Source organism: Ranitomeya imitator, chromosome 5, assembly GCF_032444005.1.
Source record: "Ranitomeya imitator isolate aRanImi1 chromosome 5, aRanImi1.pri, whole genome shotgun sequence".
Classification (NCBI taxonomy): domain Eukaryota; kingdom Metazoa; phylum Chordata; class Amphibia; order Anura; family Dendrobatidae; genus Ranitomeya; species Ranitomeya imitator.
Window position 1 is genome coordinate 320878419 of NC_091286.1, and position 25097 is coordinate 320903515.

At 44.5% G+C, this 25097-nt stretch overlaps 1 long non-coding RNA gene across 1 annotated transcript; it reads left to right on the forward strand.

Annotated features, from left to right (window-relative positions):
- Window positions 1-1653: 1653 nt before the first annotated feature.
- Window positions 1654-25097, forward strand: LOC138680706 (uncharacterized). The gene is made up of 3 exons (XR_011321741.1): window positions 1654-1711; window positions 24368-24412; window positions 25018-25097. It is a non-coding gene; the product is annotated as an uncharacterized lncRNA (long non-coding RNA).

Below are 25097 nucleotides of genomic sequence, written 5' to 3' on the forward strand. Positions count from 1 at the left end.
CTGCTTTTGGGTTCCCTCCAGTGGTTGTAGGTGGGAATGCAGTTGTCCCTGAGTCGCAGTCCTGGCCAGGTGTGTCTGCTGATTGCAGTTCTGACTGGGATATTTAGGTATGCAGGATTCATTAGTCCTTGCCAGTTGTCCATGGTTCTGGGAGGTTTTGGATCTTTGTCTGGTTCCTCCAGCCTTGCTGCCATTTCAGCAAAGATAAGTGTCTGGTTTTTGTTTCTGTGGCACACATGCTGTGTGCTTAATAATTCTGTGCTATTCATTTGTTTTCTCTTGTCCAGCTTTGATTGAGTCAGTGTTTTTCTCTGTCTTGCTGGATTCTCTTGAGTTGCAGATCTACGCTCCACATCTTTAGTTAGATGGTGGAGTTTTTTGTATTTTCTGCTGTGGATATTTTTGGAAGGGTTTTAATACTGACCGCTTAGTATACTATCCTATCCTTTCCTATTTTAGCTAGAGTGGCCTCTTTTGCTAAATCCTGTTTCCTGCCTGCGTGTGTCTTTCCTCTACTACTCACAGTCAATATTTGTGGGGGCTGCCTATCCTTTGGGGTTCTGCTCTGAGGCAAGGTAGTGTTCCTATTTTCATCTATAGGGGTATTTAGTCCTCCGGCTGTGTCGAGGTGTCTAGGATTTGTTAGGCACACCCCACGGCTACTTCTAGTTGCTGTGATAAGTTCAGGATATGCGGTCAGTATAGTTTCCACCAACTCCAGAGAAAGTTCCATGCGGCTCCAAGGTCACCGGATCATAACAGCACAGACGCTCTCTAGATGGTGAGAAGGGAATGCTTATGGGGGTGCTGCCTTATATTAAAGTCTGCCTATGGGTTCTGCCTTATACTACATGGTCTGCCTATGGAGGTTGCTGCCTTATACTGCAAGGTCTGCCTCTGGGGTGCTGTCTTATACTACAAGGTCTGCCTATGGGGGTGCTGCCTTGTGCTATAGAGTCTGCTTATGGGGGTGCATTATACAACATAGAGTAGGCCTATGGGGAGTGCATTTTACTATATTTAGGACTATCTGGTGCATTATACTATATAGAGGTGATCTAGGGGCCATCATACAGTGTGGAGATTACAGTAAGGGACCATCACACAGTGTGGAGATTACAGTGAGGGGCCTTCATACAGTGTGCAGGTTACAGTGAGGGGGCCATCATACAGTGTTGGAGCCATCAAACAATTTGGGGGCTACTAAGGGGTCAGTATACTGTGGGGGTGGTACTATACAGGAATTATACTGTGTATAAGAGAGCATCATACTGTGTATAGGGAAGCTGTACAAGGGGGAGAATCGGGACATCATTAAATGTAAAGTGGGCACTTATGGTTATAGGGGAACTCAGGTTACTGTAACTATCAAAGGGGCACACATGGCATTATTACTTTTTAGGGGGCAAAATGTGGGCACTGTTTTCTAGGGTACTTGCATCCGGCATTACTATATTATAGAGGGGTGCTTTAGAATTTAGAAGGCACAGAGAACCACACAGCAGGGGCAGTAATAGGGACACATACAGCAGCGGCTCAGTATTGGGGTATCAGCAGGATGAGGAGTTTGTGCAGGTTGGGAATAGATGGTGATGGGGCTGGAATGTGAGAAGTGAAATGTGTCTTTGTTGTATTCTCTACAGCCGAGTCGTGGCTGGAAGAAGTTATCATGTCGGTCTGGGCCAGATGGGAAAAATGAACGATTCCAGCGGTAAGTCATTATCTGTAATTGTGCTGTGATGTCTTATATGTTCTGTAGGACTGGTATCTACCACTGACCCTATGGCTGTAATATCAATATTGGTCTTAATATAGAGATTATCTTCAGTAACAGCGCTGTCATCTGCTGAGGTTCTCCTCCACTGTTAGGGTACATCACCCAGTTTTAATCAAGGTTACCTGGTTAGGGGCCCTCAGAAATTTAGCCTCCCTGAACCAAAATCCTAGCTACGCCTCTGGCCTGAAGGATTAATTTATGATTCAGTCCTGCAAGTGGAAATAACTTATGTGTCGGGCCTCATGTTGCCTTTTAAATGTCTGGATGAATTAATGGCTTGAGTTTACATTTACCACATAGGAGACACTGAGCCCATCACCTTTATTTTGATGGATTATAAGTGAGAATCTGCATGACTACATGTCACACCTATATCTATATTTTAGTTTATGAGGGGTGTACTACTTTGTTAAGCTTATAGAGTACATACAGTTTGGTGCTGATCATAGTGTTATTTTCACAAATCTCTGGACAAGAGCCTCTAGTATTTTCCATCTTTATTTTTTGTGGTAGAAGGAAAGGCAAGTCACAGCCCCTTTGCGAGCATTTGTGTCTTTTTGACTTTTAAATGTCTTTTAAATTATTCTGTGTTGTTCTGTGTATATCAATAAAGTATCTACATTTTTTATGTTGATGTGGCCGGATGTGCATGTCATCTACTTTTAGTCACATTACAGCTCGGCAACTGGAACTACGGTACTCATTTCGGAGCTGCACAGCTCTGTTGATGGAAAAGTGGTCACGGCCGGGTACTGCACATCTGTCCTTGAATTGCTGGTGGATGTGCAGTACTCTGCTCTGGCCACTATACAGTTCATGGAGCTGTGCAGTTCCCAAAGGGTCAACATGGACTTTTAGGATGGCTACTTTCTATAAATGGCACTAAAGTTCTAGTTCTCTTCCTCTCTGAAGAGACAATTTGCATATTTCCCAGAGGAACATTGCGGCTTAAAAGTCTCCTCATCTTGGCATGCTGAACATGTCACTCTCCACAAGGAGGAGCGTTACCCCTTGGCTCCTTAACTGACGCGAGGAACAGCTGATCTGCGGGTGTACCAGGTGATGCACCCCCAAGGATAAGACATTGATGACTCATCCTAATGGATAAGAGAGGAGGAGGTGTGTGTTTATATGTAAAATCATCCTTAAAACCCATCCTGCGTGATAATATAGGTGAATCTAATGAAAATGTAGAGTCCCTGTGGGTGGAGATAAGGGAAGGGGGAAAAAATAATAAATTACTGAAAGGGGTTAGTTATAAGTCTCCAAAAATCATAGAAGCAACAAAGAATATCCTCGTAAAGCAAATAGATGAAACTGCGACTCAGGAGAAGTCATTATTATGGGGAACTTCAACTACCCTGAAATAGATAAGGGAACAGAAACCTGCAGTTCCAGAAAAGGTTTTTGACAACTATGAGAGACAATTACCTTTCACAGCTGGTTCAGGACCCAACAAGAAGGTGGGCACTGCTAGACCTAATATTAACCAACAGGCCAGACCGCATAGCAAATATAAGGCTTGGAGGTCACTTGGGGAATAGTGATCACAAAATAATAAGTTTTCATGCATCCTTTAATAAGATGTGCAGTCGAGGGGTTACAAGGTCACTAAACTTCAGGAGGACAAATTTCCAATGGATGAGAGATGATCTTAGTGCAATTAACTGGGACGATATCCTGAGACATAAAAATACACAAATAAAAATAATTATTTTATTCATATAGCGCCAACATATTCCGCAGTGCTTTACACATTATAGAGGGGACTCGTACAGACAATAGACATTACAGCATAACAGAAATCACAGTTCAAAATAGATACCAAGAGGAATGAGGGCCCTGCTCGTAAGCTTCCAAACTATGAGGAAAAAGGGGAGACAGGAGAGGTGGATGGTAACAATTGCTTTAGTTATTCGGACCAGCCATAGTGTAAGGATCAGGTGTTCATGTAAAGCTTCATGAAACAGTTCACTGCCTAAGTATGTAGCAGTACAGGCACAGAGGCTATTAACTGCATAAAGTGTATGAGAACATGATGCGAGGAACCTGATTATGGTTTAAGTTTTTTTTTTTTTTGAATGGGCCACACAGGGATAGTTAGGTTAATGCGTTGAGGCGGTAGGCCAATCTGAACAAATGAGTTTTTAGGGCATGCTTAAAACTGTGGGGATTGGGGATTAATCGTGTTAACCTGGGTAGTGCATTCCAAAGAATCGGCGCAGCACATGTAAAGTCTTGGAGACGGGAATGGGAGGTTTTGATTATTAAGGATGCTAACCTGATGTCATTAGTGGAGCGGAGGGCACGGGTAGGGTGGTAGACTGAGACCAGAGAGGATATGTAGAGTGGTGCTGAGCCATGGAGTGCTTTGTGGATGAGGGTAATAGTTTTGTACTGGATTCTGGAGTGGATGGGTATCCAGTGTAATGATTGGCACAAGGTAGAGGCATCGGTGTAACGGTTGGTGAGGAATATGATCCTGGCAGCAGCAGCATTCAGGACAGATTGGAGAGGGGAGAGTTTGGTAAGAGGGAGGCCGAATAGTATAGAGTTACAATAGTCCAGATGAGAATGAATGAATGAAACAGTGAGAGTTTTTGCAGAGTCGAAAGTAAGAAAAGGGCGAATTCTAGAAATGTTTTTGAGATACAGATAAGAAGAATGAGGCAGTGATCGGATGTGGGGGGTGAATGAAAGCTCAGAATCAAGTATGACCCCAAAGGCAGCGGGCATGTTGCTTTGGAGTAATGGTGGAACCACACACGGAGATGGCAATGTCAGGCAAAGGTAGGTTAGTAGAGGAATAAAACACGAGGAGTTCAGTTTTTGACAGGTTCAGTTTCAGATAGAGGGAGGACATGATGTTAGAGACAGCGGTAAGACAATCACTGGTGTTTTCTAAAAAGGCCGGCGTGATATCAGGAGAAGAAGTGTATAATTGGGTGTCATCAGCATAGAGATGGTACTGGAAACCAAATCTACTGATTGTTTGTCCAATAGGGGAAAATGGGAGACGTTTATTAGCATCCTGGATAGGACCTGTGCACAGTATATACCATATGGGAATACACATACTAGAAATAGGAGGAAACCAATATGGCTAAATAGAGCTGTAAGGGGCGCAATAAGTGACAAAAAGAAAGCATTAGGGAATTAAAGGAAGTAGGTGGTGATGAGGCATTAAATAAAGACAGAAAACTAAATAAATTCTGTAAAACGCAAGTCAAGGCAGCAAAAACTGAGACAGAGAGACTCATTGCCAGAGAGAGTAAAAATAATCCCAAAATACTTTTTAACTGCATAAATAGTAAGAAACTAAAAAATGATAGTGTTGGCCCCCTTAAAAATAGTCTGGGTGAAATGGTGGATAAGGATGAGGAAAAGGCCAATATGCTAAATGACTTTTTTTCATTAGTATTTACACAAGAAAATCCCATGGCAGACAAAATGACTAGTGATAACGAAAATTCCCAATTAAATGTCACCTGCTTAACCCAGCAGGAAGTACGGCAGCGTCTAAAAATCACTAAAATTGACAAATCTCCGGGCCCAGATGGGATACACCCCCTAGTACTGTAGGAACTAAGTACAGTCATTGATAGACCATTATTTTTAATCTTTAAAGATTCCATAATAACAGGGTCTGTACCACAGGACTGGCGTATAGCAAATGTGGTGCCAATATTCAAAAAGGGGACAAAAACTGAACTCGGTAACTATAGGCCAGTAAGCTTAACCTCTACTGTGGGTAAAATCCTGGAGGGCATTCTAAGGGATGCTATGCTGGAGTATCTGAAGAGGAATAACCTCATGACCCAGTATCAGCACGGGTTTACTAGGGACCATTCATGTCAGACTAATCTGATCAGCTTCCATGAAGAGGTAAGTTCCGGATTAGACCAAGGGAACCCAGTGGACGTAGTGTATATGGACTTTTCAAAAGCTTTTGATACGGTGCCACACAAAAGGTTGATACATAAAATGAGAATAATGGGGATAGGGGAAAATATGTGTAAGTGGATTAAGAGCTGGCTCAGGGATAGGAAACAAAGGGTGGTGTTATGACCTGGTGGTTATGAGCACCCGAAATGACCTGATAATTAAACCTCATACAGGACGAGCTCTGGGATGTGGGAGCTCTGCTGACCGCAAGCCCTAATCCTATCACACACACTAAAAATAGCCGTGGAGCGCTCCTGACCAGACCTAGGCACCTCGTCACAGCCTAAGAACTATCTAGCCCTAGAGATGGAAAATAAAGCCTACCTTGCCTCAGACAAATTCCCCAAAGGTAAAGGAAGCCCCCCACATATATTGACTGTGAGTAAGATGAAAGTCACAAACGCAGAGATGAAACAGGTTTCAGCAAAGGGAGGCCAGACTTACTAAATAGACAGAGGATAGGAAAGGTAACTTTGCGATCAGCACAAAACCCTACAAAAGACCACGCAGAGTGTGCAAAAAAGACCTCCACACCGACTCACAGTGCGGAGGGGCCACTCTGCATCCCAGAGCTTCCAGCTAGCAAGACAAAATCATGAAAACCAGCTGGACAAGAAAACAGAGAACAAAATAAGACTATAAGGAACTTAGCTTCTGCAGGAGAAGGCAGGTCACCAGAGAGATCCAGGAGCGAACTGAACGAATGCAAAAACATTGACAGCTGGCATGGAGTAACGATCTGAGAGGAGTTAAATAGAGCAGCCAACCAAAGGATAACCCACGTCACCTGTGTAAAGAACCTCAGAAGCAGCAGCTTCACTCAAAGCCACCAGAGGGAGCCCATAGACAGAACTCGCCGAAGTACCATTCACGACCAGTACCCCCCCCTTTGAGGAGGGGTCACCGAACCCTCACCAGAGCCCCCAGGCCGATCAGGATGAGCCAAATGAAAGGCATGAACCAGATCGGCAGCATGAACATCAGAGGCAAAAACCCAGGAATTATCTTCCTGACCATAACCCCTCCACTTGACCAGGTACTGGAGTTTCCGTCTCAAAACACGAGAATCCAAAATCTTCTCCACCAAATACTCCAACTCCCCCTCGACCAACACCGGGGCAGGAGGATCAACGGAGGGAACCATAGGCGCCACGTATCTCCGCAACAACGACCTATGGAACACATTATGGATGGCAAAAGAAGCTGGAAGATCCAAACGAAATGACACAGGATTAAGAACTTAAGAAATCTTATATGGTCCAATGAAACGAGGCTTAAACTTAGGAGAGGAAACCTTCATAGGAACGTGACGAGATGACAACCAAACCAAATCCCCAACACGAAGTCGGGGACCAACACAACGCCGGGGGTTAGCGAAACGTTGAGCCTTCTCCTGGGACAATGTCAAATTGTCCACCACATGAGTCCAAATCTGCTGCAACCTGTCCACCACCGCATCCACACCAGGACAGTCCGAAGGCTCAACCTGCCCTGAAGAGAAACGAGGATGGAAACCAGAATTACAGAAAAAAGGAGAAACTAAAGTAGCCGAGCTACACAATCATCCTGATCAGCATAAACAAAGCATCTCAGATATGTCTCCAAAGTCTGATTAGTTCGTTCGGTTTGGCCATTAGTCTGAGGATGGAAAGCCGAAGAAAAAGACAAATCAATGCCCATCTTAGCGCAAAAGGACCGCCAAAACCTCGAAACAAACTGGGAACCTCTGTCCGAGACGATGTTTTCTGGAATGCCATGCAAACGAACCACATGCTGGAAAAACAATGGCACCAAATTAGAGGAGGAAGGCAATTTAGACAAGGGTACCAAATGGACCATCTTAGAGAAGCGATCACAAACCACCCAAATGACCGACATCTTTTGAGAAACAGGGAGATCAGAAATAAAATCCATGGAAATATGCGTCCAGGGCCTCTTCGGGATCGGCAAGGGCAAAAGCAACCCACTGGCACGAGAACAGCAGGGTTTAGCCCGAGCACAAGTCCCACAGGACTGCACAAAAGAACGCACATCCCGTGACAAAGAAGGCCACCAAAAGGATTTAGCCACCAAATCTCTGGTACCAAAGATTCCAGGATGACCAGCCAACACTGAACAATGAATCTCAGAGATAACTCTACTAGTCCATCTATCAGGAACAAACAGTTTCTCCGTAGGACAACGGTCAGGTCTATCAGCCTGAAACTTTTGCAGCACACGCCGCAAATCAGGGGAAATGGCAGACAAAATTACCCCTTCTTTAAGAATACCCGCCGGCTCCGGAACACCCGGAGAGTCAGGCACAAAACTCCTTGACAGGGCGTCAGCCTTCACATTCTTAGATCCCGGAAGGTATGAAACCACAAAATCAAAACGGGAGAAAAAGAGCGACCATCGAGCCTGTCTAGGATTCAACCGTTTGGCAGACTCGAGATAAGTCAAATTCTTGTGATCCGTCAAGACGACCACACGATGTTTAGCTCCTTCAAGCCAATGTCGCCACTCCTCGAATGCCCACTTCATGGCCAACAACTCCCGATTGGCCACATCATAATTGCGCTCAGCAGGCGAGAATTTTCTAGAAAAGAAGGCACAGGGTTTCATCACCGAGCCATCAGAACTTCTTTGCGACAAAACAGCCCCTGCTCCAATTTCAGAAGCATCAACCTCAACCTGAAAAGGGAGCGAAACATCTGGCTGGCACAACACAGGGTCTCTAAACAGCAAAAGCACAAAAAGAGGATTCAGAGATCCTCCAAAAATTAGAAAAAACAGCAGCAAAACACGGCAGAGGTTCTTACCTGCCTAGGCCTCCAAACAAATGCACTAACAGGATGCAGTGGACCCATGTGGTAAAATCGAAACACAGGTGCAGCATAACCGATGACGCAGCCACTCACCAGCTACCAAACTAATGGAGGGGGTGGCTGCTTGGCACATAGCTGCACATAAAAACTTGTATGTGGCGCTGTTCACACAATGGAGATGCACAGCATCCAGGCAGGCCTAGTAGCGACACCCTTCTATTAGATCAGGCGGGCCTGCCCAGCGCTATCCAAATGCACCCCATGTGCACAGACACCACAGTTTACAAGCAGAAAATGGGCCCAACTGCACCCCGAAAAAAAGTGCAAAAAACACATAAAAAAAATATTATGTGAGGTATTGGATTATATTCTGGCCAAAATACGCAAGCTCATAACCCACGTCAAGGGTCCTCACGCTTATGAGTCCTATCTCTAAACAGCAAAAGCACAAAAAGAGGATTCAGAGATCCTCCAAAAATTAGAAAAAACAACAGCAAAACACGGCAGAGGTTCTTACCTGCCTAGGCCTCCAAACAAATGCACTAACAGGATGCAGTGGACCCATGTGGTAAAATAGAAACACAGGTGCAGCATAACCGATGACGCAGCCACTCACCAGCTACCAAACTAATGGAGGGGGTGGCTGCTTGGCACATAGCTGCACATAAAAACTTGTATGTGGCGCTGTTCACACAATGGAGATGCACAGCATCCAGGCAGGCCTAGTAGTGACACCCTTCTATTAGATCAGGCGGGCCTGCCCAGCGCTATCCAAATGCACCCCATGTGCACAGACACCACAGTTTACAAGCAGAAAATGGGCCCAACTGCACCCCGAAAAAAAGTGCAAAAAACACATAAAAAAAATATTATGTGAGGTATTGGTTTATATTCTGGCCAAAATACGCAAGCTCATAACCCACGTCAAGGGTCCTCACGCTTATGAGTCCTATCTCTAAACAGCAAAAGCACAAAAAGAGGATTCAGAGATCCTCCAAAAATTAGAAAAAACAGCAGCAAAACACGGCAGAGGTTCTTACCTGCCTAGGCCTCCAAACAAATGCACTAACAGGATGCAGTGGACCCATGTGGTAAAATAGAAACACAGGTGCAGCATAACCGATGACGCAGCCACTCACCAGCTACCAAACTAATGGAGGGGGTGGCTGCTTGGCACATAGCTGCACATAAAAACTTGTATGTGGCGCTGTTCACACAATGGAGATGCACAGCATCCAGGCAGGCCTAGTAGCGACACCCTTCTATTAGATCAGGCGGGCCTGCCCAGCGCTATCCAAATGCACCCCATGTGCACAGACACCACAGTTTACAAGCAGAAAATGGGCCCAACTGCACCCCGAAAAAAAGTGCAAAAAACACATAAAAAAAATATTATGTGAGGTATTGGTTTATATTCTGGCCAAAATACGCAAGCTCATAACCCACGTCAAGGGTCCTCACGCTTATGAGTCCTATCTCTAAACAGCAAAAGCACAAAAAGAGGATTCAGAGAATCTCCAAAAATTAGAAAAAACAGCAGCAAAACACGGCAGAGGTTCTTACCTGCCTAGGCCTCCAAACAAATGCACTAACAGGATGCAGTGGACCCATGTGGTAAAATAGAAACACAGGTGCAGCATAACCGATGACGCAGCCACTCACCAGCTACCAAACTAATGGAGGGGGTGGCAGCTTGGCACATAGCTGCACATAAAAACTTGTATGTGGCGCTGTTCACACAATGGAGATGCACAGCATCCAGGCAGGCCTAGTAGCGACACCCTTCTATTAGATCAGGCGGGCCTGCCCAGCGCTATCCAAATGCACCCCACATGTGCACAGACACCACAGTTTACAAGCAGAAAATGGGCCCAACTGCACCCCGAAAAAAAGTGCAAAAAACACATAAAAAAAATATTATGTGAGGTATTGGTTTATATTCTGGCCAAAATACGCAAGCTCATAACCCACGTCAAGGGTCCTCACGCTTTTGAGTCCTATCTCTAAACAGCAAAAGCACAAAAAGAGGATTCAGAGATCCTCCAAAAATTAGAAAAAACAGCAGCAAAACACGGCAGAGGTTCTTACCTGCCTAGGCCTCCAAACAAATGCACTAACAGGATGCAGTGGACCCATGTGGTAAAATAGAAACACAGGTGCAGCATAACCGATGACGCAGCCACTCACCAGCTACCAAACTAATGGAGGGGGTGGCTGCTTGGCACATAGCTGCACATAAAAATTTGTATGTGGCGTTGTTCACACAATGGAGATGCACAGCATCCAGGCAGGCCTAGTAGTGACACCCTTCTATTAGATCAGGCGGGCCTGCCCAGCGCTATCCAAATGCACCCCATGTGCACAGACACCACAGTTTACAAGCAGAAAATGGGCCCAACTGCACCCCGAAAAAAAGTGCAAAAAACACATAAAAAAAATATTATGTGAGGTATTGGTTTATATTCTGGCCAAAATACGCAAGCTCATAACCCACGTCAAGGGTCCTCACGCTTATGAATCCTATCTCTAAACAGCAAAAGCACAAAAAGAGGATTCAGAGATCCTCCAAAAATTAGAAAAAACAGCAGCAAAACACGGCAGAGGTTCTTACCTGCCTAGGCCTCCAAACAAATGCACTAACAGGATGCAGTGGACCCATGTGGTAAAATAGAAACACAGGTGCAGCATAACCGATGACGCAGCCACTCACCAGCTACCAAACTAATGGAGGGGGTGGCTGCTTTGCACATAGCTGCACATAAAAACTTGTATGTGGCGCTGTTCACACAATGGAGATGCACAGCATCCAGGCAGGCCTAGTAGTGACACCCTTCTATTAGATCAGGCGGGCCTGCCCAGCGCTATCCAAATGCACCCCATGTGCACAGACACCACAGTTTACAAGCAGAAAATGGGCCCAACTGCACCCCGAAAAAAAGTGCAAAAAACACATTAAAAAATATTATGTGAGGTATTGGTTTATATTCTGGCCAAAATACGCAAGCTCATAACCCACGTCAAGGGTCCTCACGCTTATGAGTCCTATCTCTAAACAGCAAAAGCACAAAAAGAGGATTCAGAGATACTCCAAAAATTAGAAAAAACAGCAGCAAAACACAGGGGCAAAAGCAAAACAACGCTTCAACTCCTGAAAAGCCTCTACAGCCGCAGAGGACCAATTGACCACATCAGCACCTTTCTTGGTCAAATCAGTCAACGGTTTAGCAATACTGGAAAAATTAGCGATGAAGCGACGATAAAAATTAGCAAAGCCCAGGAACTTCTGTAAGCTCTTCACAGATGTCGGCTGAGTCCAATCGTAAATGGCCTGAACTTTAACAGGGTCCATCTCGATAGCAGAAGGGGAAAAAATGAAACCCAAAAATGAAACCTTCTGAACTCCAAAGAGACACTTTGACTCCTTCACAAACAAGGAATTCGCACGAAGGACCTGGAACACCATTCTGACCTGCTTCACATGAGACTCCCAATCATCCGAAAAGACCAATATGTCATCCAAATATACAATCATGAATCTATCCAGGTACTCTCGGAAGATGTCATGCATAAAGGACTGAAACACAGATGGAGCATTAGAAAGCCCGAATGGCATAACCAGGTACTCAAAATGGCCCTCGGGCGAATTAAATGCCGTTTTCCATTCATCACCCTGTTTAATTCGCACAAGATAATACGCACCACGAAGATCTATCTTGGTGAACCAACTAGCCCCCTTAATCCGAGCAAATAAATCAGACAGCAGCGGCAAAGGATACTGAAATTTGACTGTGTTCTTATTAAGAAGGCGGTAATCAATACAAGGTCTCAAAGAACCATCCTTCTTGGCCACAAAAAAGAACCCTGCTCCCAATGGTGACGACGACGGACGAATATGACCCTTCTCCAAGGATTCCTTTATATAACTCCGCATAGCGGCGTGCTCTGGCACAGATAAATTAAACAGACGGCCCTTGGGAAACTTACTACCAGGAATCAAATTAATAGCACAGTCGCAATCCCTATGAGGAGGTAGGGCACCAGATTTGGGCTCTTCAAATACATCCCGGTAATCTGATAAAAACTCAGGGACTTCAGAAGGAGTGGAAGGCGAAATTGACAGCAATGGAACATCACCATGTACCCCCTGACAACCCCAGCTGGACACAGACATAGATTTCCAATCCAACACTGGATTATGGACCTGTAGCCATGGCAAACCCAAAACGACCACATCATGCAGATTATGCAACACCAAAAAGCGAATATCCTCCTAATGTGCAGGAGCCATGCACATGGTCAATTGAGTCCAGTACTGAGGCTTATTCTTGGCCAAAGGCGTAGCATCAATTCCTCTCAATGTAATAGGATACTGCATGGGCTCCAAGAAAAAATCACAGCGCCTGGCAAACTCCAAGTCCATCAAATTCAGGGCAGCGCCTGAATCCACAAATGCCATTACAGAATAGGACGACAGAGAGCAAATCAGAGTAACGGACAAAAGAAATTTAGACTGTACCGTACCAATGGTGGCAGACCTAGCGAACCGCTTAGTGCGCTTAGGACAATCGGAGATAGCATGAGTGGATTCACCACAGTAAAAACACAGCCCATTCCGACGTCTGTGTTCTTGCCGTTCAGCTCTGGTCAAAGTCCTATCACACTGCATAGGCTCAGGCCTATGCTCAGAGAATACCGCCATATGGTGCACAGCTTTGCGCTCACGCATGCGCCGATCGATCTGAATGGCCAAAGACATAGACTCATTCAGACCAGCAGGCGTGGGAAATCCCACCATGACATCCTTAAGGGCTTCAGAAAGACCCTTTCTGAAAATTGCCACCAGGGCACATTCATTCCACTGAGTAAGCACAGACCACTTTCTAAACTTCTGACAGTACACCTCCGCTTCATCCCTTCCCTGACACAAAGCCAGCAAGATTTTCTCTGCCTGATCCACTGAATTTGGTTCATCATAAAGCAATCCAAGCGCCAGAAAAAACGCATCAACATCATGCAATGCAGGATCTCCTGGCGCAAGGGAAAATGCCCAGTCTTGAGGGTCACCACGTAACAAAGAAATAATGATTTTTATCTGTTGAACGGGGTCACCAGAGGAGCGGGGTTTCAAAGCTAGAAACAGTTTACAATTATTTTTGAAATTCAAGAACCTAGATCTATCCCCAGAAAATAAGTCAGGAATAGGAATTCTAGGCTCTAACATAGGATTCTGAACCACAAAATCTTGAATGTTTTGTACCCTTGCAGTGAGATGATCCACACAAGAGGACAGACCTTGAATGTCCATATCTACACCTGTTATTGTGAATTCTGTGGCTGAATTCACTCCTGTGGTCACAAGTGGTACTGCAGCTTCTGAGCTTCCTCCCTCAGGTGTTCTGGTGAGCTCGTTAACTGCTTCATTACTTAACTCCGCCTGATGCTGCTATCCTTGCTCCTTGTCAATGTTTCAGTGTTGGATCTGAGCTTCTCCTGATTGTTCCTGTGACCTGCTGCTCTGTATAGCTAAGTGCTTTTTGCTTTTTTGTTGCTTTTTTTCTGTCCAGCTTGTCTTTTGTTTTGCTGGAAGCTCTGAGACGCAAAGGGTGTACCGCCGTGCCGTTAGTTCGGCACGGTGGTTTTTTTTTGCCCCCTTTGCATGGTTTTGCTTTAGGGTTTTTTGTAGACTGCAAAGTTCGCTTTACTGTCCTCGCTCTGTCCTAGAATATCGGGCCCCACTTTGCTGAATCTATTTCATCCCTACGTTTTGTCTTTTCATCTTACTCACAGTCATTATATGTGGGGGGCTGCCTTTTCCTTTGGGGAATTTCTCTGGGGCAAGTCAGGCCTATTTTTCTATCTTCAGGCTAGCTAGTTTCTTAGGCTGTGCCGAGTTGCCTAGGTAGTTGTTAGGCGCAATCCACAGCCGCTTTTAGTTGTGTTTAGGATAGGATCAGGTGTGCAGTCTACAGAGTTTCCACGTCTCAGAGCTCGTTCTTGTATTTTTGGGTATTTGTCAGATCACGGTGTGCGCTCTGATCGCTAAGCACACTGTGTTTCTGGATTGCCTTCATAACACCTGTCATTCGCAAACCTAACAGTACAAGGAGCCAAACTAATGATTCTCAATAGAGGGAAAGAAAAAGTTCTGACATCATTTTTTTTTTTTTTTTTCTGCTCTGTGTTCACTTTTTTTTTTTCCCCTAGACATTTGGGTGATTCTGGACACAGGTGTGGACATGGATATTCAGGGTCTGTGCTCTTCAATGGATAATCTCGTTATAAATGTACAAAAAATTCAAGATACTATTGATCAGAAATCTATGTTAGAACCAAGAATTCCTATTCCTGATTTGTTTTTTGGAGATAGAACTAAGTTTCTAAGTTTCAAAAATAATTGTAAGCTATTTCTGGCCTTGAAATCTCATTCTTCTGGTAATCCTATTCAACAGGTTTTGATTATTATTTCTTTTTTGCGCGGCGACCCTCAAGACTGGGCATTTTCTCTTGCGCCAGGAGACCCTGCATTGAGTAGTGTCGATGCGTTTTTCCTGGCGCTCGGATTGCTGTACGATGAGCCTAATTCAGTGGATCAGGCTGAGAAAAATTTGCTGGCTTTGTGCCAGGGTCAGGATGATATAGAAGTATATTGTCAGAAATTTAGGAAATGGTCAGTACTCACTCAGTGGAATGAATCTGCGCTGGCAGCTTTGTTCAGAAAGGGTCTCTCTGAGGCTTTTAAGGATGTCATGGTGGGATTTCCTATGCCTGCTGGTTTGAATGAGTCTTTGTCTTTGGCCATTCAGATCGGTCGACGCTTGCGCGAGCGTAAATCTGTGCACCATTTGGCGGTACTGCCTGAGGTTAAACCTGAGCCTATGCAGTGTGATAGGACCTTGACCAGAGTTGAACGGCAGGAATACAGACGTCTGAATGGTCTGTGTTTCTACTGTGGTGATTCCACTCATGCTATTTCTGATTGTCCTAAGCGCACTAAGCGGTCCGCTAGGTCTGCCGTCATTGGTACTGTACAGTCCAAATTCCTTCTGTCCATTACCTTGATATGCTCTTTGTCATCGTTTTCTGTCATGGCGTTTGTGGATTCGGGCGCTGCCCTGAATCTGATGGATTTGGATTATGCTAAACGTTGTGGGTTTTTCTTGGAGCCTTTGCGGTGTCCTATTCCATTGAGAGGAATTGATGCTACACCTTTGGCCAAGAATAAACCTCAATACTGGGCCCAGCTGACCATGTGCATGGCTCCTGCACATCAGGAAGTTATTCGCTTTCTGGTGTTGCATAATCTGCATGATGTGGTCGTGTTGGGGTTGCCATGGCTACAAACCCATAATCCAGTATTGGATTGGAACTCTATGTCGGTATCCAGCTGGGGTTGTCAGGGGGTACATGGTGATGTTCCATTTTTGTCGATTTCGTCATCCACCCCTTCTGAGGTCCCAGAGTTCTTGTCTGATTATCAGGATGTATTTGAAGAGCCCAAGTCCGATGCTCTACCTCCGCATAGGGATTGTGATTGTGCTATCAATTTGATTCCTGGTAGTAAATTCCCTAAAGGTCGATTATTTAATTTATCCGTGCCCGAACACGCCGCTATGCGCAGTTATGTGAAGGAATCCCTGGAGAAGGGACATATTCGCCCATCGTCATCACCACTGGGAGCAGGTTTCTTCTTTGTAGCCAAGAAGGATGGTTCGCTGAGACCGTGTATTGATTACCGCCTTCTTAATAAGATCACTGTTAAATTTCAGTATCCCTTGCCATTGTTATCTGACTTGTTTGCTCGGATTAAGGGGGCTAGTTGGTTCACTAAGATAGATCTTCGTGGTGCGTATAATCTGGTGAGAATCAGGCAAGGAGATGAATGGAAAACTGCATTCAATACGCCCGAGGGTCATTTTGAGTATCTAGTGATGCCGTTCGGACTTGCCAATGCTCCATCTGTGTTTCAGTCTTTTATGCATGACATCTTCCGTGAGTATCTGGATAAATTCCTGATTGTTTACTTGGATGACATTTTGATCTTCTCAGATGATTGGGAGTCTCATGTGAAGCAGGTCAGAATGGTTTTTCAGGTCCTGCGTGCTAACTCTTTGTTTATGAAGGGATCAAAGTGTCTCTTCGGTGTGCAGAAAGTTTCATTTTTGGGGTTCATCTTTACCCCTTCTACTATCGAGATGGATCCAGTTAAGGTCCAAGCCATCCAGGATTGGATTCAGCCGACATCTCTGAAAAGTCTGCAAAAGTTCCTGGGCTTTGCTAATTTTTATCGTCGCTTCATCTGTAATTTTTCTAGCATTGCCAAACCATTGACCGATTTGACCAAGAAGGGTGCTGATTTGGTTAATTGGTCTTCTGCTGCTGTGGAAGCTTTTCAGGAGTTGAAGCGTCGTTTTTGTTCTGCCCCTGTGTTGTGTCAGCCAGATGTTTCTCTTCCGTTCCAGGTCGAGGTTGATGCTTCTGAGATTGGAGCAGGGGCGGTTTTGTCACAGAGAGGTTCTGATTGCTCAGTGATGAAACCATGTGCTTTCTTTTCCAGGAAGTTTTCGCCCGCTGAGCGTAATTATGATGTGGGCAATCGAGAGTTGCTGGCCATGAAGTGGGCATTCGAGGAGTGGCGTCATTGGCTTGAAGGAGCTAAGCATCGCGTGGTGGTATTGACTGATCATAAGAACTTGACTTATCTCGAGTCTGCCAAGCGCTTGAATCCTAGACAGGCCCGTTGGTCGTTATTTTTTGCCCGCTTCGACTTTGTGATTTCGTACCTTCCGGGCTCTAAAAATGTGAAGGCGGATGCTCTGTCTAGGAGTTTTGTGCCCGACTCTCCGGGTTTATCTGAGCCAGCGGGTATCCTCAAGGAAGGAGTCATTGTGTCTGCCATCTCCCCTGATTTGCGGCGGGTGCTGCAAAAATTTCAGGCGAATAAACCTGATCGTTGTCCAGCAGAGAAACTGTTCGTCCCTGATAGGTGGACTAATAAACTTATCTCTGAACTTCATTGTTCGGTGTTGGCTGGTCATCCTGGAATCTTTGGTACCAGAGAGTTAGTGGCTAGATCCTTCTGGTGGCCATCTCTGTCACGGGATGTACGTACTTTTGTGCAGTCCTGTGGGATTTGTGCTAGGGCTAAGCCCTGCTGTTCTCGTGCCAGTGGGTTGCTTTTGCCCTTGCCGGTCCCAAAGAGGCCTTGGACACATATTTCGATGGATTTCATTTCTGACCTTCCCGTTTCTCAAAAGATGTCAGTCATTTGGGTGGTCTGTGATCGCTTTTCTAAAATGGTCCATCTGGTGCCCTTGGCTAAATTGCCTTCCTCCTCTGATTTGGTACCTTTGTTCTTTCAGCATGTGGTTCGGTTGCATGGCATTCCTGAGAATATTGTTTCTGACAGAGGTTCCCAGTTTGTTTCAAGGTTTTGGCGAGCCTTTTGTGGTAGGATGGGCATTGACCTATCCTTTTCCTCGGCTTTCCATCCTCAGACTAATGGCCAGACCGAACGAACCAATCAGACCTTGGAAACATATCTGAGATGTTTTGTTTCTGCAGACCAGGATGATTGGGTGTCCTTTTTGCCGTTGGCTGAGTTCGCCCTTAATAATCGGGCCAGCTCGGCTACCTTGGTTTCTCCATTTTTTTGCAATTCTGGGTTCCATCCTCGTTTCTCTTCAGGACAGGTTGAGTCTTCGGACTGTCCTGGTGTGGATTCTGTGGTGGATAGGTTGCAGCAGATCTGGACTCAGGTAGTGGACAATTTGATCTTGTCCCAGGAGAAAGCTCAACTTTTCGCTAATCGCAGACGCCGTGTGGGTCCCCGACTTCGTGTTGGGGATCTGGTTTGGTTATCTTCTCGTCATATTCCTATGAAGGTTTCCTCTCCTAAATTTAAACCTCGTTTTATTGGTCCGTATAGGATTTCTGAGGTTCTCAATCCTGTGTCTTTTCGTTTGACCCTCCCAGACTCCTTTTCCATACATAATGTATTCCATAGGTCGTTGTTGCGGAGATACGTGGCACCTATGGTTCCATCTGTTGAGCCTCCTGCCCCGGTTTTGGTGGAGGGGGAATTGGAGTATATTGTGGAGATGATTTTGGATACTCGTGTTTCTATACGGAAACTCCAGTATCTGGTTAAATGGAAGGGTTATGCTCAGGAAGATAATTCCTGGGTTTTTGCCTCTGATGTTCATGCTTCCGATCTTGTTCGTGCCTTTCATGCGGCTCATCCTGGTCGGCCTGGGGGCTCTGGTGAGGGTTCGGTGACCCCTCCTCAAGGGGGGGGTACTGTTGTGAATTCTGTGGCTGAATTCACTCCTGTGGTCACAAGTGGTACTGCAGCTTCTGAGCTTCCTCCCTCAGGTGTTCTGGTGAGCTCGTTAACTGCTTCATTACTTAACTCCGCCTGATGCTGCTATCCTTGCTCCTTGTCAATGTTTCAGTGTTGGATCTGAGCTTCTCCTGATTGTTCCTGTGACCTGCTGCTCTGTATAGCTAAGTGCTTTTTGCTTTTTTGTTGCTTTTTTTCTGTCCAGCTTGTCTTTTGTTTTGCTGGAAGCTCTGAGACGCAAAGGGTGTACCGCCGTGCCGTTAGTTCGGCACGGTGGTTTTTTTTTGCCCCCTTTGCGTGGTTTTGCTTTAGGGTTTTTTGTAGACTGCAAAGTTCGCTTTACTGTCCTCGCTCTGTCCTAGAATATCGGGCCCCACTTTGCTGAATCTATTTCATCCCTACGTTTTGTCTTTTCATCTTACTCACAGTCATTATATGTGGGGGGCTGCCTTTTCCTTTGGGGAATTTCTCTGGGGCAAGTCAGGCCTATTTTTCTATCTTCAGGCTAGCTAGTTTCTTAGGCTGTGCCGAGTTGCCTAGGTAGTTGTTAGGCGCAATCCACAGCCGCTTTTAGTTGTGTTTAGGATAGGATCAGGTGTGCAGTCTACAGAGTTTCCACGTCTCAGAGCTCGTTCTTGTATTTTTGGGTATTTGTCAGATCACTGTGTGCGCTCTGATCGCTAAGCACACTGTGTTTCTGGATTGCCTTCATAACACCTGTCATTAGCAAACCTAACAACCTGTGTCCTGAACCACCCAAAGGTCTAGGGGAAAAGAAAGACAAAACACAGTGCAAAGAAAAAAAAATGGTCTCAGAAGTTCTCTTATCCCTCTATTGAGATGCATTAATACTTTGGGCCAGCTGTACTGTTATGACCTGGTGGTTAGGAGCACCCGGATTGACCTGATAATTAAACCTCATACAGGACGAGCTCTGGGATGTGGGAGCTCTGCTGACCGCAAGCCCTAATCCTATCACACACTAAAAATAGCCGTGGAGCGCTCCTGACCAGACCTAGGCGCCTCGTCACAGCCTAAGAACTATCTAGCCCTAGAGATAGAAAATAAAGCCTACCTTGCCTCAGAGAAATTCCCCAAAGGTAAAGGAAGCCCCCCACATATATTGACTGTGAGTAAGATGAAAGTCACAAACGCAGAGATGAAACAGGTTTCAGCAAAGGGAGGCCAGACTTACTAGAGGATAGGAAAGGTAACTTTGCGATCAGCACAAAAACCTACAAAAGACCACGCAGAGTGTGCAAAAAAGACCTCCACACCGACTCACAGTGCGGAGGGGCCACTCTGCATCCCAGAGCTTCCAGCTAGCAAGAGAAAATCATGAAAACCTGCTGGACAAGAAAACAGAGAACAAAATAAGACTATAAGGAACTTAGCTTCTGCAGGAGAAGGCAGGTCACCAGAGAGATCCAGGAGCGAACTGAACGAATGCAAAAACATTGACAGCTGGCATGGAGTAACGATCTGAGAGGAGTTAAATAGAGCAGCCAACCAAAGGATAACTCACGTCACCTGTGTAAAGAACCTCAGAAGCAGCAGCTTCACTCAAAGCCACCAAAGGGAGCCCATAGACAGAAGTCGCCGAAGTACCATTCACGACCACAGGAGGGAGTTCGACAACAGAATTCACAACAGGGTGGTTAATAATGGAGCACACTCGGACTGGGTCACGGTTAGCAGTGGAGTACAACAGGGGTCAGTATTGGGACCTCTTCTTTTTAGCATATTTATTAATGACCTTGTAGGGGGCATACAGAGCAGAATTTCAATATTTGCAGATGTCACTAAACTCTTCAGGGTAATCAATACAGAGGAGGACAATTTTATATTACAGGATGATTTATGTAAACTGGAAGCTTGGGCTGATAAATGGCAAATGAGCTTTAATGGGGATAAATTTAGGATCATGCACTGGGGTAGAAGTAATAAGATGTATAATTATGTGCTTAATTCTAAACCTCAGGGCAAAACTGTCAATGAAAAAGACCTGGGTGTATGGGTGGATGACAAACTCACAATTAGTGGCCAGTGTCAGGCAGCTGCTACAAAGGCAAATAAAATAATGGGATGCATTAAAAGAGGCATAGATGCTCATGAGGAGAACATCATTTTACCTGTATACAAGTCACTAGTGCGACCACACTTAGAATATTGTGTACTGTTCTGGCCTCCTGTGTATAAGAAAGACATAGCTGAACTGGAGCGGGTGCAGAGAAGAGCGATCAAGGTTATTAGAGGACTCGGGGGTCTGCAATACCAAGATAGGTTATTACACTTGGGGCTATTTAGTTTGGAAAAACGAAGGCTAAGTGGTGATCTTATTTTAATGTATAAATATATGAGGGGACAGTTCAAAGACCTTTCTGATGATCTTTTTAATCATAGACCTGAGACAGGGACAAGGGGGCATCCTCTGCGTCTGGAGGAAAGAAGGTTTAAGCATAATAACAGACGCGGATTCTTTACTGTAAGAACAGTGAAACTATGAATTGCTGTATGTGGAGTTGGGAAGGAATTTTTTTCCCCAATGTGGATCTTACTCTTTGCCACATGGGATTTTTTTGCCTTCCTCTGGGTCAACATGTTAAAGCATGTAAGGTTAGGCTATGGGTTGAACTAGATGTACTTAAAGTCTTCCTTCAACCTTAATAACTATGTTACTATGTAAGGATATCCCATCAGTGTTAAAGTCCCTGACAACCCCTTTAATAGTTTTGCACACAGTGTACCAATACTACCACATACAAGAAACAATTAAATTAAAAAAAAATAATGTCCCTCTATGTGCCTCTAATATATTAATCATTTCCTCCTATGTGACCCATATACCGTAATATTGTCCCCTTATCTGGCTCCCATATAGTAATAATGTCCCCCTATGCTGCCCCCATACATTAATATTGGCCCCTATGTAGCACTCATCTGGTAAAACTGTCCCCCATGTGTTCATCATGAGTTAATATTGTCACCCTAGGTGGCCCAGTAGTAGTAATGTCTCCCTGTGCCCCAACACATGAATAATGTCTCTCTATGTGGCCCCCATACATTCATAATATCCTCTAACGCGGCTTGGTCCTTGTCCATTAATATTATATTAATCATATATAGATTGATGACATCATCCGCTCCTTGTGTTGTCCATTGTGACATCACGGAATGTGTGGTTATAAGGCAGCGACGCTGCAGGAAGAGGCTTTGTCTGAAGAAGCTCACTGTGTATTACACATTAAGCGATATTTCTCCAGGCTGAAATGCTCTTTCGATTTCTTTTAATCGCGAGTGTGCTATTAGCATCTGTGGAAGGCGCGCCTGTCATCATCCGCCGCCATGATTCCTGGCCAAAGCCTACAATCCCAGCAGGTAAGTACTTTTCCAAATATTCACATATTATGGGGTAAACCTCATTAGGCTGGGTCAAGGCTTACTTTTTGCGCCCTGAGTTGACAGTGTTAGGCTGTGTGCACACGTTGCTGTTTTTTTGTATTTTTTCCCGATAAAAACGCTATAAAACTGCAAAAAACAGCATACAATAGGCATCCCATCATTTAGAATGAATTCCGCATGTTTTGTGCACAAGATGCGTTTTTTTCCGCAAAAAAAATGCATCGCGGTAAAAAACGCAGCATGTTCATTAATTTTGCGTTTTTTTTGCGGATTTCCCATTACAAAATGCATTGGGAAATGTCCAGTAAAAAACGCATCAAAAACGCACCAAAAACGTGGCAAAAGCGCATGCGGATTTCTTGCAGAAAATGTCAGGTTTTTCTCAGGAATTTTCTGCGAGAAATCCTGAACTTGTGCACATAGCCTTACTGTTACCATTTTGGGGTCGATTCAATGTTTTGATCGCCTTTTATTGTAAGGTTGCGGCTGCCAAAAATTTTACTTTGGCGATTTTAATTTTTAATCATTTCCTCCTATGTGACCCATATACAGTAATTTTGTCCCTTTTTCTGGCCCCCATATAGTAATAATGTCCCCCTATGCTGCCCCCATACATTAATATTGGCCCCTATGTGGCACTCATCTGGTAAATCTGTGCCCCATGTGTTCATCATGAGTTAATATTGTCACCCTATGTGGCCCAGTAGTAGTAATGTCTCCCTGTGCCCCAACACATGAATAATGTCTCTCTATGCGGCCCCCATACATTCATAATTCCCTCTAACGCGGCTTGGTCCTTGTCCATTAATATTATACTAATCATATATAGATTGATGGAGCTGCTCCATGTTTAGTGGTTGCCGTTATCTGACCCGTGTTCCGCTCCTCGTGTTCCGCTTCTTGTGTTGTCCATTGTGACATCACGGAATGTGTGGTTATAAGGCAGCGACGCTGCAGGAAGAGGCTTTGTCTGGAGAAGCTCACTGTGTATTACACATTAAGCGATATTTCTCCAGGCTGAAATGCTCTTTCGATTTCTTTTAATCGTGAGTGTGCTATTAGCATCTGTGGAAGGCGCGCCTGTCATCATCCGCCGCCATGATTCCTGGCCCAAGCATACGATCCCAGCAGGTAAGTGCTTTTACCCCATTAGGCTGGGTGAAGGCTTAGTTTTTGCCCCCCTGAGTTGACATTTTTGCAGAGACCCTTTTGGGGTTGATTCAATGTTTTGGTCACTTTTTATTGCAATGTTGCGGCTGCCAAAAATTTTTATTCTGGTAATTTCGAATTTTTTTTCTCATTTATGCTGTTTACAGCATAAAATTTATTTTAGATTTTGATAGATTGAACTTTTAAAAATGCAGCGATAACAAAAGTGTATTTAGAATTATTTTTTTTAAGTGTTTAATTTTTAATGACCTTTTTTCATTTTTTACTGCATTTTTACTCTACTCAATAGTCCTCTTTAGGGACTTGAAGCTGCGATTGTCTGGTTGATTGTGCTATACATAACAGTGGATAAACACTGCCATGTATAGCTAAAACCACGTTCTCCTATGAACGCCAGCTACAGGCTGACTTTCACAAGAGGATCCTCACAACAAGCATCTTCAGCAGACCCCCAGCTGTCATGGCAACCCATCGTCACCCCACAATCATGTCACGGGTATTCCGATCAGCTTCTGATATGACCCCCCCACGGCACATGTTAAATGCAAATATCAGAGATTCATAGCGGCATTAAACAGGTTAACACCCATCGGCAGAGCACTACTCCACCCACAACTGTTAAAATCACATGAATCAGCCATTAACTACTGGGAGACATGCAGGCTTGACATGGGAAGGGCATTAAAGACAAGGACACGACCTATGACGTACATGTACGTCAAAGGTCATAAGGGAACAAATGCTAAATACATGGCCAGGACTGATACAAGTGTTTAATCAAATAATATATAGATAAGATATAGAGGTGTAATACTGCGGGCTGGATACAATAACTTCTACATGTAATAAAAGGGAGGTATAGGAAATACATCTCACTTCTGATTTTGTCAGCAGATATCTTCTTTAATGTCTACTTTTCATTTCTAGGCAACACTAATCACCTGATCTTTGGTCCGTGCTCAAAAACATGCGGTAAGTAACTCACAATTAAGATCGAACCTTCACATACAACATTTCACATCTGGCACCAGAACCTTCTGACAATCCCTAATAGGACCCAGTGTAATCTGATGGGTGTCGGACTCTGCTTCATTAGAGATACCGAATATTTGCTCTTATATAACTTTTATTGAGTGGCTGAGATTGTTATTAAGTCACATGATACATTTCATGGCGGAGTTTTCATGTGTTACCCCCTCCCATCCTGTATTCCCTATTCTTGGCTCTCAAACTAATTGTAAGAGTAAATGTAGATCTTCCCGTATGGAATAATGGAGTCACTTGTGTCTGTGATCGTCAGTCGTGTGATTTCATCATTATCACAAGGGAAATAACACAGTTTTATGACTAGTGGGGACTAATTTGTCCAACATGTTGGTGTTTCCTATAATTGTGATCTGTGCAGTCCTAGAGTTACTTATAAGAAATGGTCCTAGGTCTGGATACGTAAATTAGGTGCCGTGAATAATGTATATATTAGTAGCTGTAGACATCTGATGTTCTCCTCCACTAGAAGACTACTGAGAAAAGTTCCTACAGTGTTTTCCTACAACTAATTCATGTCTCATTCTTTTCAGGCATTGGTACCAGGGTGGTCTATAACACCAGAGGCTGCCAAAACGGACAGGACAAGTGTTTTCTCCGCACGGAACAGTGC